The 15,899-nt window shown below is 27.7% G+C and overlaps 1 protein-coding gene across 6 annotated transcripts in view; it reads right to left on the reverse strand.

Annotated features, from left to right (window-relative positions):
• The window catches only part of LOC119608060 (Krueppel-like factor luna), a 181,810-nt gene that overhangs the window by 139,456 nt on the left and 26,455 nt on the right, over window positions 1-15,899 (reverse strand). The window lies entirely within an intron of this gene.

A 15,899-nucleotide genomic window follows, 5' to 3' on the forward strand; every position in this document is an offset into this window, starting at 1 on the left:
TAATTATGACAAGCTGCTTCATCATAATCAGCGCATGACACTAGGCAGCCAACAAAAAAAGGAGTCTGTGTAAAAAAAAAGAATATAGACTCATTTCTTTTCTTTTATGTTGTTTTACTTAGTTTTTTTTCCTGTTGCAACAACATTATTTGTATGTTAAATGCCATTACTATGCTGTTGTAGTCTTACTTCATTATTATCATTCTCCTGCCTGTAGTTAAAGTCATCATCATCACCAGCAGCCACAGCTTTAGAACTTTATTTCTACACTTAGCAAATATTCTGGTCATGGCATGCCTTTGACATGAAAATTGTAAAGTGAAGTATTGGAGTGCAATGCAACAACAACAATAACATTAAAAAATGAGCCATTTTTTAGCAGGCAGAAAAAGTTCCAAATAAGTCTATAAAAAGAACTAAATTTACTTACAAAATAAGCAGCAAAGTAATGAGAATTTTTAGAAAATGTTCTTTAACATTTTTTGATCAATTTTTTAATTTTTTTAAATTCCATAAATTCGATTTTTTGACAAATTGCTTTAATCTTTATAATGAGAACTTATTAGAAAACTTCCCTAACATTTTGCGACAAAATTTTTTAAATTCCTAAAAATTTTTGTAAAAATCCCAAGAGTTCCAAAAACCCTTAAAACACATTTTTTAATGAAAATATATAGTTTTTAATACTAAAAGTTAAACTTAATAACTATTTTAACAATTTCAACACATTTATGAAATTCCCAAACAAAGTTTATGAAAATCCCAAAATACCCAATATAAATTTTTATTAAAATTTTAAATTTTTTTGTTAAAAAAATAGTTATACATTTCTGGTATTTATTGTTTAGCTTATTTTTGAAAAAAAAAAAAATGTAAATTGTACAATTCCTAGATAAATTTTGAAAAATCCCAAAATATCTAAAATTATTTTTATGATAATATTTAAATTTTTTTTGGTAAAATATATTTAAAAATATAAAAGATACTTTGAAAAAAAAATATCAAAAAATTTATATATCCCCCAAAAAAAGTTTCTGAAAATCCCAAAATTTCCAATTTTGAACATTTTGGCATTTTTTCCATTTTATTTAGGAATTCATAAAATTATTTTTTATATCCATAAGTAATTAATTTTTAATTAAAAGTAATTATTTTTTAATTAAAAGTTCAAAAATTCTCAAAAATTTCATAAATTCCTAAACAGAATTAAAAAAATCCCCAAAAGTACCAAATGTCTCCTTTTCTTAATTAAATAATAGACCGACTTGAACCATTTTCAAGAGGCTTCGTCCTTAGGCCAAAAGAATGCCAAATTTTATCAAATTATCTTAAAAATTGCGACCTGTAGCGTGCGCACAAGTTTTACATGGACATAGAGACAGACAGACAGACGGACATAGTTTAAGGTGGGTGTAGAACCAATATTTTTGGGTGTTACAAACATCAGCACAAACGCATAATACCCTTCCCACTATAGTGGTATAGGGTATAAAAATTTACAAATTTAGGTGCCTCTGCTAACAAGTAGGGTAGTAGTGTTCTAGTCTGTCAGTCAAGAGGTTGTGGTTTCGAATCCTTTCAAAGACTTCTTTCAAACTAACAAAATTTATATATGTATTTTGTCAATTTAACGTTCAGAACTTTTGGTTGATATGACTTCAATTCAAGTACGCAACAAACTTTATTCTTAACTTCATATTTTAAAGCCTTTAATTTTTATTCTTTACTGCAAGCAAAGAAAAAATCTAGTAATCCTAATGTTAAGAAGTTAAGAAAACCATTACAGATTGCCAATACTTTGGTATTCGTAAAAAGCAAGACCCAAAGACCATAACATAATGTGTTGATCCTGGTTTCAAGTGCTGTTGTGGTTGTAAGCTTCATGTTGAATAGCTTTAATTGAAGTACAAACATTTTTTTGCATCTTATTCTTTTCATCATTATTTTCATAAAAAAAGTGTCTTCTTTTTTTAGTCTTTTTTCCAACTAAGTTTTGCTAGGAGTGGTGGTGGTGGCGGTGCTGATGTTGTAGGAAGTTTATCTTTTCATAATTTGCTGTCATTGTGGCGGTTGTTAGTTGTCTGTTGCTGTTAGTTCAAATTATATTGTACATTTAGTTTATGTTTTTTTTTTTCATCTTCTTCTTTCATATATAAACATATAAAATTAAGTCGGTAAAAGGCAGCTAAATAAATAAATATTACTTTAACTTCAAAACCAGATCATTGGGGAAGTTGCTCACTCTATTTAACCCAATGTAGGCTCAAATTACACTTCATTTTTTTCTCTGTTTTATGAAATCATGTTATAGGGAAAAGTTACTTCAACAGCAAACGAAAAAAAAAAAATGATTATGAACAAGTTCAGGAAGAAACGGATGTTTGAAACTGTACAAAATATTTATGTACTTCTTTTGAAATAAACCAAGTTATAATATATTTACATACATACAAGTAATGCTTTTGTATGCAACCCAACAAACATTTGAAATTTAAAACTTTCAGAAAGTTGAAGGCACCAGTGAGTAATAGTTTAGTATGATTTTAATCAAAAGTTTATCTATAAATTCAAACGATTTTTGAAAGCTTTTATGTGAAAAGAGCTAAAATTTTTTTATAAACAATTGTTTAATTTGAGAAAAGCTTTCTTTAAGATAAAACATTAGTACATGTTGCATAACTTTCCACTATCTATTCGAGAGCAAACCCTTAAGTTTGCTGGGTAAAGCTTTAAGCTTTATGTGTGTATGACAGTGCGCTTGCATTTTTTTTCTTTGTATAAGAAGCCCCATTAAGTTTTATGTTGTTACTCCTTATTTTTACAGCAAAAATATATAATTTATAAGCAAGCTAAAAAAACTTAATCTAGATTTATATTATAGATTAACAAACTGAAACTGACTGGCTGACATGCTTGTACATTCTGGTGTTTGTTGGTGATCTTTTAATAAGACTGATGATCAGTTAAAACAAATGAGTTACAAACAAAACAAAAATAAAAAACTCGTTCATTATAAGTATGTAGTAGAATAATGGTTGGGTAATGGTAATTATATACAAAAAGCATTATTTAAAAGCTTATTATTAAACTTTTATGGAATTCCTTAAAAATTCAATAAAAATTATTCATTTTTTTGGTGATTCCTAGATTTCATTGAAGTTTAGTTATTTGAACTCAAGATTTAGTTAAAAAGTTTTGAGATGTTTTTCAAATGGAAATTTGGCTAAAGGATTTCTGGGACCCAGTATAATAAGAACCATTCTGCTAAGTATTTGGTACAGTAATTCAGTTTGTTGTGACTTTAGATGGAATTTTATTACAATAATTGGAGATTAAGAAGGATTTTTGTAAGAAGGGCCCCATGGGAGTTAAGGCCAAACATGGAGTCTGAAGAGTTTATAGAAGAATTTTTATGTAGAACAAGTTAATTATAACGGCTTCTATCTTAAAACTGATTTGATTTAGGACAAACTTAACAAAATCTTAAATTTTAGTTAAATATTTAACAAAAGTTTTAATTTTAGTTAAAGATTTAACTAAAGCTTTCCATTTAGTTAAAATCTTTCACAAAATCATTGATTTAAGTTCAAAGCTTAAACAAAAGCTTTCAATTTAGTTTAAATTTTTAACAAAAGCTTTCAATTCAGTTTTAAACTTTAACTAAAGCTTTTATATTAGTTAAAAACTTCATCAAAAGCTTTTAAATTATTTTAAAGTTTTAACAAAAGCTTTAAATTTAGTTTAAATCACTTACAAAAGCTTTCAATTTAGTTTAAAGCTTTAACAAAAGCTTTACATTTAGTTTAAAGCTTAATGAAAGCTTTCAATTAATTTTTAAGCTATAACCAAAGCTTTCATATTAGTTGAAACAAAAGCTTTAAATTTAGTTTTAAGCTTTAACTAAAACTTTTAAATTAGTTGAAAGCTTCGACGATAGCTTTTAAATTATAACAAAAGCTTTCAACTTAGTTTAAATCTTTCACAAAAGCTTTAAATTTAGTTTTAAGCTTTAATTAAAGCTTTTAAATTAGTTTAAGATTTAACTCAAGCTTTTAAATTAGTTGAAAGTTCCGACGAAAGCTTTTAAATTAATTTTAAGCTTTAACAAAAGCTTTCAATTTTGTTAAAAGCTTCAGTGAAAAGCTTTCAATTTAGGTAAAAGCTTTAACAAAAGTTTTAATTTAATTTAAAACATTTAAATTAGTTTAAAACTTTAAGAAAAGCTTTGAATTACGTTTATAGCTTTTAGAAAAGTTGTTGAAGTCAAAAATTTTTTTAAATTTGTTGCGAAATTTTTTATCTAAAACTATGTATTTTAAAGAAAATCTCACCCAAATCATTTAAATAAAAGAACATCATAAAAAATCCTTCAGAAATATTACCTGCAATGAAAAGAAAAGTAATTAAATTTATATAAAATTTGAAATTCATATAAAAAAAGTTAAAAATAGTTTTGAGTTTAACACCCTGTAGAGGATTTCTTCTTTTTTTTAACAAAACATATGCAGATGTGAAATTTACACAAAAATTTTGTTGTTATCTTTTTGTAGTAAGAAAAAAACTTAATAAAACCATTTGTATCATCAATGGTTTAAATAAATTTTTGAATAATGTTTGTTATACAAAAAATATGCTATGCGGCAGCATGCAGCTAAAAAACCAATTGATATTTAGCACTGCAGTCATAACCCTGCAGTTCTAATGTAAACTTTCAAATCACACTTCATTTCGATTACAAATAAACAAAATTGCTTCTACTGCAGTTTTCAAGACTACTCTTTAGATTACTGGAGGTTAGTTAAGTGACGACTGACTACCAGCCAATTTACCTTAAGATACTAAACGATGTATAAAATTCGATTCAATCAAGTTAGAACGTCTCCTTTAAAAACTGTTGGGTTACTACACAATAGAAAATCCTACCTAGAGACACATCGTTAGTTATTGACGCCTTAAGCAATTTAACGAACTATAGTGCAACACTTGGTTAAATTTCAATACAATTTGATGATGAATATTATAAAATAAATAAACACAAAAGAAAGAAAAGAATGCAAAACAAAAAGACCTTCAGGCCACAATTTGTCGATCTACCAATGAAAGAAGTGTAGGGAGATTGCAGCAGCTACATATATACATAAGTGGCAAAACAATCTAAGTCAAGTTAGTAAATGAACAATTGAACAGATGTTTTTTTTCTGCACATTTTAAAGTGAGTTTTTTGTGTTTGTACAAAAGTGGAGGAAAAATAATCATGAAGAAAAAACATGGCTAAAAGACAATTTCAATTAACACCATTAACCAAAGATGTTGTTGATTACATATTTAGTTGATGTTGGCCGTTGTCGTTTACTAGTTGTTCGGTTCAGTTTAGTTGGTTTGGTGTTTTTCTTTTGTTGCTGATTTAAACACTTATACTCGTTTAAGGCCAACATCATGTTTTTAACATTATTTTTGAGTTGTTTTTGTTATTATCTGTTTCTTATTTTTTTTATTAAATATCAATGTTGCAACATATACGTTGCACGTATATTGCAATAACAATAGCTGCACTTAAGTTTGAGTGCAGTGTAGATAATATTTACTGTGATTTAAGTAGAATAATTTTTGTAAAATTATTAAAAGCTCTATACAATAAACACAATATAGCTTTTAAATTGCATACTTTGTTCATAGTGGAAAGCTTTTAATTTAGTTCGAAGTTTTTCATAATAGTGATGCACTTAAAGCTTTAAGGTTTGCTTCTCTCTAATATAACCAAGCTTTTTTAAGATTAAAGCTTGCGGAGCAGTTTTATATAGAATTATATTAAAAGCTGTTTCCAAGCTTTTTACTTTAGCTTTATTACATTTTGAAGAAACTATTATTTAAAGCTTTAACAAGAGCTTTTCATTTTGTTTAGGGCTTTAACAAAAGCTTTAATTAAGTTCATAGCTTTAATAAAAACTTTCAATTAAGTAAAGCTTTAACAGAAGCCTTTCACTTAAGTATAGCTTTAACTAAAGTTTAAATTAGTTTAAAGCTTTAATAGAAACTTTAAAATCTGTTTATAAGCTTTCAAACTAGCTTAAAGCTTTAACAAAAGTATTGAATTTAGATTGGGGCTTTAAGAAAAGTTTTCAGTTCAGTTGAAATTTTCAATAAAGTTTGTGAATTAGGGAAAACTTTAACTAAATCCTACGAAATAGTTTAAAGCTTTAACAAAAGCTTTCAAGTTAGTGTAAAACTTTAACAAAATCTTTTAAATTAATTGCAAGTTTAAATAGAAGCCTTAAAGCTTTAACTAAAGCTTTCAAATTAGTTTAAAGCTTTAAGAAAAGTTTTTAAATTCGTTTTAAGCTTTAACAAAAGCTTTCAAATTAGTTTAAAGCTTTCACAAAAACGTTCAAATTAGTTTAAAACTTTAACAAAAGCTTTCAAATTAGTTTAAAGCTTTAACAAAAGCTTAGCTCTTAAGCTCATCAAGCTTTAAGTCGAAATTTAATTAAACAAATCTAATTTATTTTTTTCAACAAATCAAACCACTGTGCTGCTTCTATTCTATTAATGTTATTTTTATTGTTCATAGATTTTATTTTTTCAAATACACCAAAGAACATTTAAAAGTTGTTGGCTTTTTATGTTGTTGTTTTTTTTTTTCAAATGTTGTTTCTTTGTGTATTAAATATTTAACACTCACATGTTACTAAATAAGTTGTATAAATATTTACTTTGAAATTAATTCTGATGAGTTATTTTTTTCTTGGTTTCTTTTTGTTGTTAACACAAATTATTCAACAATAACAAGAAAAACTCTATTTGATGACTTTGTAAAATCAAAAAAAAAACTTTTTTTCTAACAAAAACACACTCTAAACTAAGTTAATGAACCTAAAGTGGAGCAAAATGTAAATGCAAGTGCTTTAAATGGGGAAATTTTCCACAAAAAAAGCCCTCAAAAGGAAAAATAACATAAAAACAAGAACTTAAATTAAATAAAGCCAGAGCATAGATGCATTTTTGTTACAAATCTTTTAAGTCAATCAGACAAATTATGGCAAATTTCATTTTGATAATCATATTCTTGACTTTACTTACAATTTCAACATTTATTTCTTTTTTCTTCAATTTTGCATATGTAGTCTATAAGCTTTTCACCAAAAAAAGCTTAACAAAGCTTTTAGTACTCATAATGCCATTATGGGCAAAACAAAACAATATCAGCTTCAACAAATAGAGAAAAAAGCAAGATTTGTGTTTTTCTTATAAAAGAAATTCAATGAATTTAATGGAAATTTTTCATTTACATAATCGTTGCCGGCATTTACCAGCCAGAGCCAGCTCCAAAGCCAATGAATGAAGTAGAAAAAAAACTACTTCATTCAACTTTAAACCAAAAGCACAAAAAAAAGAAAACTTAGACAGACTTCGTAAAGTGGGCAAAAAAATATCATCCTATTGAAACCAATAAGCGTGTGTAAAAAGAAAGGCAAACAATATTTAATACGAGTTAGATGTTCGATGCTCAGTGCCCAGACACGGCCAACTGAATGTCCTTTTTTTATTGTTTTTGTTGTAAATGTCAGCCTAGACAAAGATTGCTGCTATTAACCCACACACACACATATACTTACACTCTATATGAAAATAGATCCTCAACAGGAAAAAAGAAATAGCTCTTAAATGGAAGCAGTCCAAGTTGAAAAAGATAGAAATGTTATAAAAACAAACACAAAACTTGACCAGGCGGAGTAAAAAAATGTTAAGGAAAAACACTTTAAACTGTTAGTATATGCAGGAAAATAAAGTAAATGTGAGAAAAACTGACTTGATAGTAGATGCTGATGAAAATGCTAAAAAACTGAACTAAAACAGAACTAGAATTGAACTAGAACTGAACTAGAACTGAACTGAACTGGACTAGAACTAAACTAGAACTGAACTAGAACTGAACTAGAACTGAACTAGAACTGAACTAGAACTGAACTAGAACTGAACTAGAACTGAACTAGAACTGAACTAGAACTGAACTAGAACTGAACTAGAACTGAACTAGAACTGAACTAGAACTGAACTAGAACTGAACTAGAACTGAACTAGAACTGAACTAGAACTGAACTAGAACTGAACTAGAACTGAACTAGAACTGAACTAGAACTGAACTAGAACTGAACTAGAACTAGAACTGAACTAGAACTGAACTAGAACTGAACTAGAACTGAACTAGAACTAGAACTGAACTAGAACTGAACTAGAACAGAACTAGAACTGAACTAGAACTGAAACTAGAACTGAACTAGAACTGAACTAGAACTGAACTAGAACTGAACTAGAACTGAACTAGAACTGAACTAGAACTGAACTAGAACTGAACTAGAACTAGAACTGAACTAGAACTAGAACTGAACTAGAACTGAACTAGAACTGAACTAGAACTGAACTAGAACTGAACTAGAACTGAACTAGAACTGAACTAGAACTGAACTAGAACTGAACTAGAACTGAACTAGAACTGAACTAGAACTGAACTAGAACTGAACTAGAACTGAACTAGAACTGAACTAGAACTGAACTAGAACTGATCTAGAACTGAACTAGAACTGAACTAGAACTGAACTAGAACTGAACTAGAACTGAACTAGAACTGAACTAAAACTGAACTAGAACTGAACTAGAACTGAACTAGAACTGAACTAGAACTGAACTAGAACTGAACTAGAACTGAACTAGAACTGAACTAGAACTGAACTAGAACTGAACTAGAACTGAACTAGAACTGAACTAGAACTGAACTAGAACTGAACTAGAACTGAACTAGAACTGAACTAGAACTGAACTAGAACTGAACTAGAACTGAACTAGAACTGAACTAGAACTGAACTGGAACTGAACTAGAACTGAACTAGAACTGAACTAGAACTGAACTAGAACTGAACTAGAACTGAACTAGAGCTGAACTAGAACTGAACTAGAACTGAACTAGAACTGAACTAGAACTGAACTAGAACTGAACTAGAACTGAACTAGAACTGAACTAGAACTGAACTAGAACTGAACTAGAACTGAACTAGAACTGAACTAGAACTGAACTAGAACTGAACTAGAACTGAACTAGAACTGAACTAGAACTGAACTAGAACTGAACTAGAACTGAACTAGAACTGAACTAGAACTGAACTAGAACTGAACTAGAACTGAACTAGAACTGAACTAGAACTGAACTAGAACTGAACTAGAACTAGAACTGACTAGAACTGAACTAGAACTGAACTAGAACTGAACTAGAACTGAACTAGAACTGAACTAGAACTGAACTAGAACTGATCTAGAACTGAACTAGAACTGAACTAGAACTGAACTAGAACTGAACTAGAACTGAACTAGAACTGAACTAGAACTGAACTAGAACTGAACTAGAACTGAACTAGAACTGAACTAGAACTGAACTAGAACTGAACTAGAACTGAACTAGAACTGAACTAGAACTGAACTAGAACTGAACTAGAACTGAACTAGAACTGAACTAGAACTGAACTAGAACTGAACTAGAACTGAACTAGAACTGAACTAGAACTGAACTAGAACTGAACTAGAACTGAACTAGAACTAGAACTGAATTAGAACTGAACTAGAACTGAACTAGAACTAAACTAGAACTGAACTAGAACTGAACTAAAACTGAACTAGAACTGAAATAGAACTGAACTAGAACTGAACTAGAACTAAACTAGAACTAAACTGGAACTGAACCTGAACTTAACTAGAACCGAACTAGAACTGAACTAAAATTCAACTAGAACTAAACATGAACTGAACTAGACCTGAAAAATGTTGATAAACATTCAAGCAACATGTTGCTTGAAAAAGACGCTAGCTTTTGTTTGAAAAACTTTTTACAAATGCATTAATCTTAATTAATTTTTATTTTAATGACTAACTTTTAGTTTAATTTTTCCGCAACATGTTGCTAGGAACATAACTGTATTAATAAAATTGAATTTGTACATTTGTTACCAAAAATTTATGATTAAAATTGATTAAGTTTTCCAAATGAATTTCTCTTTCAATAAAATTTTTTGACATTTTAAGTAAAATTCTCTGTAGCCTTTACTACCTTTTGTGAATAATTAGTTAAATTACAAAAAAAAAGTTACAAAAACTTAAATGTCTAGACACAAGTAATTTTGCCAAATAAAAAAGCCTGCAAAAAAACCAAATTTAGGCTTTTAATATATGAAAATGTTGTTGTATACAAATATGGCACATATTAATGTATGACTTTTTAATATTCAGACACATAATGGCACAATGAGCAAGAGTAAAAAAAAATAATGAAAAAAGCAAGAAGCAGTAGAATATATAAAAAAAAGTTAATGGAATTTTCTTTTAAAAAGTTTTCAAACAAAACATATAGAGATTGAAAGGAGAAATAAATATACAGGGTTATAAAAAGAAATTTATACTAATAAAACTTTGGAACTAATACATATGTATGTATGTATGTATGTATGTATGTATATACAACATGGTAATTGGAAAAAGTAATTTGTAATTTTTTTTATATATTTGGCCTTTATGCAAGTAAAATTTTCTATGTATTACATAATGCTGTCAATATGTAGTTGACTTCAAAAATAAATATATTAAAGACTTTTTGATTTTTCTGTTACTGTTTAGCTCTTCCCTTCCTATAGGGTTTTTATTTTGGCAATTTGTTAGAATTTTTTTTTTCTTAACAAAAATGATTAATGATTGGCTTCAGGCCTTGTAGTCTAGTTCTATTTGCTATTTTCTTTTTTTAAGTTTATTTATCCTTTTTTTATTTAGGAATTGGTTAATGTAATTTTCTGTTGCTGTTTTTGTGTCTCTTTTTCAATGGTTTAAAAATTTCATTTCATTTTTCATAGAAAAAGCTGAAATGTAATGAATGTTTTACAACAGCCTTTATTAAGAATATATTGGTTGACTGTCTACTGGCTGCAATAGGTCATTATATTGACTTGATGCTAATGAAATCCAATCTTAAAATTTTTCTAAAATATTTTCATTTGAACAATATTTCAGTTCGTTGCTGGAAATAAAATTGCCATTAAACAAATTTGTCAATGTTTTTTTTTTTTCTTTATTTTGTTTCTAATACAATTTTAAAATATTTTTTCTTCTTTACTCTTTAATATGCCTTAATTAATGCTAAGAATCCTTTTTAATCACAAATGCTATTTTTCATGTTTCTTGGAATATTTTAAAAATGTTTATTTTTTGGGGCAGAGGGTTTAAAGTTATTTTTGTTTGGCCTAAAAGATAATTTGTAATAAATTGCTTTTTCCATTTAATTACTCGACATCAAAAACAATAATTTTTTCTTTTTTTAACAAATTTTCAAGTATAAACACAAAAAGTATGAACAAAAAATTTTAATGTAATATAAAATCAAGATTCGAGGTTAATTTGAAATTAACTTACAATATAATGAGGCTGCTGATGTTTAAAACACCGAGAGTAACATTTATGACTTTATAAGCAAATAATTAATAATAAAATAAAGCATACTTTAAGGCGTTTTAGTAACTCTCCTCCATTTACTTTTTTAATGTGGCTTATAGCTCATTAAAATCTCTATATTCTTGATTACTTTGTTTTAGCTTATACTATAACTACAATTTATCAAAATCCCAAAAAAATTGCCATTTTAGTTTTTTCCAGCATATTCCCAGAATTATTTACTTAACATTGCATAATATATCCAAAAAGCAGCATACTTTAAGGCAGTTTTTAAACTCAATTTCAAACATTTCTTCCTCATATTCCTTTTTATACACCCATAATTTTTACATTTAACATTAAAAGTCTTCTTTTAGGCTTTTAGCCTAAAAAAATTCTCAAAATTTAATTTAATTATTTTTGCTAAAAAAGAAAAACAAAATATTCTTTGTTAGATAGAAAGATAGAAAATCAAGTCAACAATCAATAAATATAGCCTCAGCAAATAAGGGATAATTGGGCGACATAAATTGAAAATAAAAAATTATGCAAATAAATTATGTGTAAAAACGAGTATCTAGAAAAAATTATTTTAATATTAGAAATGATGTGAACGATACAAGCTTTCTACAGAAAAGTTAGCTTTTCAATATAAAATAAATATTATTTTAGTATTTTATTTAGAAAATAGAAATTGAGTTAAAAGTTCTGACTTTATGTTTAAGGAAAAAAATAAAACATTATTATACATAAAGGGTAATTTAACTTTAAAGATCTAAATAATGGGTAGAAAAAGGTTTAGAGCGCCTAAAAGTATGCTGTAAAAAAAGAATTCAATTAGAACAAAACTAGAGCTGAACTAGTTTTCAATTAGAAGAAAACTAGATCTGAACTAGAATAGAACTAGAACAGAAATAGAACAGGACTTGAACAGAACTAGAACAGAACTAGAACAGAACTAGAACAGAACTAGAACAGAACTAGAACAGAACTAGAACAGAACTAGAACTGAACTAGAACTGAACTAGAACTGAACTAGAACTGAACTAGAACTGAACTAGAACTGAACTAGAACTGAACTAGAACTGAACTAGAACTGAACTAGAACTGAACTAGAACTGAACTAGAACTGAACTAGATCTGAACTAGAATTGAACTAGAACTGAACTAGAACTAACTATAACTGAACTAGAACTGAACTAGAACTGAACTACTGAACTAGAACTGAACTAGAACTGAACTAGAACTGAACTAGAACTGAACTAGAACTGAACTAGAACTGAACTAGAACTGAACTAGAACTGAACTAGAACTGAACTAGAACTGAACTAGAACTGAACTGAACTAGAACTGAACTTTTATACAATTTTATAAACTTACCCAACTTTAAAAAAAAAAACAATTATTTTTCAAATAAATGGAGTAACGTAGCTAATTCTTTTTCAAAAGCCAATAGAATTTTTAAATTTAACGCCTGCACTTTGTAGCTAATATAAAATAAAAATCACTTTAAATATCTTTAAGTCATGTCTTATGACTTACAATATCCACAATTTTAAATAAACTGTAACGAAAATAAATTTCAAAATTTTTTTTAAATAAAATAAAATGGAATTTTGTCTTCTTTATCTACACCCCCCTATAAAAAGAACTCAAATACGAAAATAAATAAATATCTGCAACAAATGTTAAAACATTTTTGGTTGCTTGCTTTTTTGTATAGATGTTGCCTGTTGCTAAATGTTAAACAATTTATCAATATTGCCAACCCTTTTTGATGAGATACATTTTCTTTCAAAAGGCAAAGAATAATAAAATGTGTGAGTGTGTGTTCGTGTGCAAAATGTATCTGTAAGAAAAACCATCAATGTAAATGACTGTCAGTCAGTCAAAAGGAATGAAATAACAGCAACAACAACATTCAGAACATAAAATAAAAATTCTTTTTTATGCATTACATCACTTTTCATTATGGTTGATAATTTGTTATACAAAGTATGTAACATCGTCGTCGTCGTTGTGTAGTCAAATGAAGAACAAACAGTAATAACATCCTTCTCATCAGGAACATCATCCTCTTGCTCATCATCATCATCTTCAATATAAAGAAATATACTACCAGGCAATAATTCTCACCAAAATAAAAAAAACACACAGAAATAACATTAAATATTTCTTTCAGTGTGTGTGTTTGTGAATGTGTTCAAACCATTAAATTTTACACAAGTGTATCGAAGTTAAATTATTTAAATTCTTGTAGATTTTTTTCATTTAACCCTTTTTTACTTCATTTCGGTTGTTTTACAATTTTTATTTTTTGGTTTCTGGAATGTTGTATGTTTGTTGTTGTTGTTGGTGTTGCTACTGTTACTGCTGCTAGTCTTGTTTTATTTGGTTTTCAATTTAAAAAGAAATTCATCATTGTTTGTCTATATTAGAATTTTGTCTTGTCTCGTCTCGATTGTTGGATACTTTTTCTATTGAGGTGGGGATTTCAGTTGCCAAATAGAACAACAAACATTAAATGATGTCCTCTTTATATGTTAGACAAAAAATGTGTGTTTAACAAATTGTTATTTGTTTAAATTTTAACATAAAAATAAATTGAAAGTCAAAACTTTTTTCTCACATGCTGGTGAGTGCAAGTAGTTTGAAAATTTTATTTTTAGTTTTCAAAATTGATTCGTTGGACCATAAAACTTATTTAAGCATTTAAGGGACAATTAGTACCTAAGTACTATAAAAAACGCTTCTTAAATGTAGTTGTGTAAGGACTAGTTCAGTTCTAGTTCGGTTCTAGTTCAGTTCTAGTTCAGTTCTAGTTCAGTTCTAGTTCAGTTCTAGTTCAGTTCTAGTTCAGTTCTAGTTCAGTTCAAGTTCAGTTCATGTTCAGTTTTAGTTCAGTTCTAGTTCAGTTCTAGTTCAGTTCTAGTTCAGTTCTAGTTCAGTTCTAGTTCAGTTCTAGTTCAGTTCTAGTTCAGTTCTAGTTCAGTTCTAGTTCAGTTCTAGTTCAGTTCTAGTTCAGTTCTAGTTCAATTCTAGTTCAGTTCTAGTTCAGTTCTAGTTCAGTTCTTGTTCATTTCTCTTTTTAAAACTGAAGTAGAAGTTCGGTTGGTTGAAGAACCTTCACAATAAAATTATTTAAACTTTATTGATCAAAAAATTTTTTTTTCAATATGCAATTAAAAAAAATTACTTTTCCTTCTCCCTTTCTTTTCAATTAATATTCATTGAACTAAAAAGCAAAATTGCTAATGAAGTCACAATGACAATTTCATTTAAAGAAATTTTATTTTAAATAAAAATGCCAACAGACATTATTGAATTTATTTCTAAAGGAGTTGGAACACAATTTCCTTTTGCTCAAACAATTTTTTTTTTACCCAAAACAGACTTTTCATCTACACATACATAAACCTTTACTGGCTTTAACATATCAAACAAATTTTAACAAACATTTTTTTTCTATTTCTTTGCATTTTTTCTTAAGGATTTTTATAAATTAGTTTTAGCTGTAAAAGATTTTTGTCAATATTCTATCTATTTTCCAATAAGTTTTCTGTTTTTTTTTTTTTTTTTTCGTTTTAATCTTAAGTTGGTAAAAGTAAAGAGACGAAGAAGGAAAAAAACCAACATGTCGTAGAGATTCTTTGAATTTTTGATTTTAGCTCCTTGGGGATATGTAGTGACTTTGTCAGGAGTAGTAGTGGAGTGGAGATGTTGGAGAAGGGGATTTGTATGAAGTGTTTCTGGTCATGTTGACAGTTTTTTAATAAAACTTTTTTGTTTTTTATATGTATGTATAAGGATTTTTAAAAAAGAGTGTGCTGGATTTTCTTATAGTAGAAGTAGACAGCTATACTTTTTTTAATATTTTTTTTTTTTACTTTTTTTAATATGTATATGTAAGTATATTATATGGAGTGAAGGGGGTTTATTTGTGTAAAAAGGTTTTTCTTTTATTTGATTTCCAGGAATTGCCAATGAAATAATAATAAAGAAAAATATGTTTAACATTAAAACAGGTTGATTTTTTTCTTTTATGTTAGCTCACCTTCTTTTGAAAAGTATTTCTTTTGGGTTTCTTTTTTTATATAAATAAAATTAACAATATTTAAGTTAAATTTTAGACCCTAAATAAGGTCAAGTTTTAGATCTATCGAAATAGGTTTATTTGCCTTAAACAATACACAAATACTGTCTCTAGAGTGTGTTTTATTATTGTTTTAGTGGAAATCTTTAAAAAACAAAGTCTAGGGAAAAAAGTACAAGGTCATAGCTTTATTATATACATATACATTTATTAACAAATACAACATCAAAAAGATGTATGGAAAACTTTAGTTAATATTTAACCTTAGCCGCCCATAACTGGCTTACAAACGAATTACATATGAACATGTTATTGACCCGATCTCCCACAGAACAGAATAGAATGG

Source organism: Lucilia sericata, unplaced genomic scaffold (assembly GCF_015586225.1).
Source record: "Lucilia sericata isolate MDLA Ls3-8-SP2 unplaced genomic scaffold, ASM1558622v1 Contig000783F_arrow, whole genome shotgun sequence".
In the NCBI taxonomy this organism is placed as follows: domain Eukaryota; kingdom Metazoa; phylum Arthropoda; class Insecta; order Diptera; family Calliphoridae; genus Lucilia; species Lucilia sericata.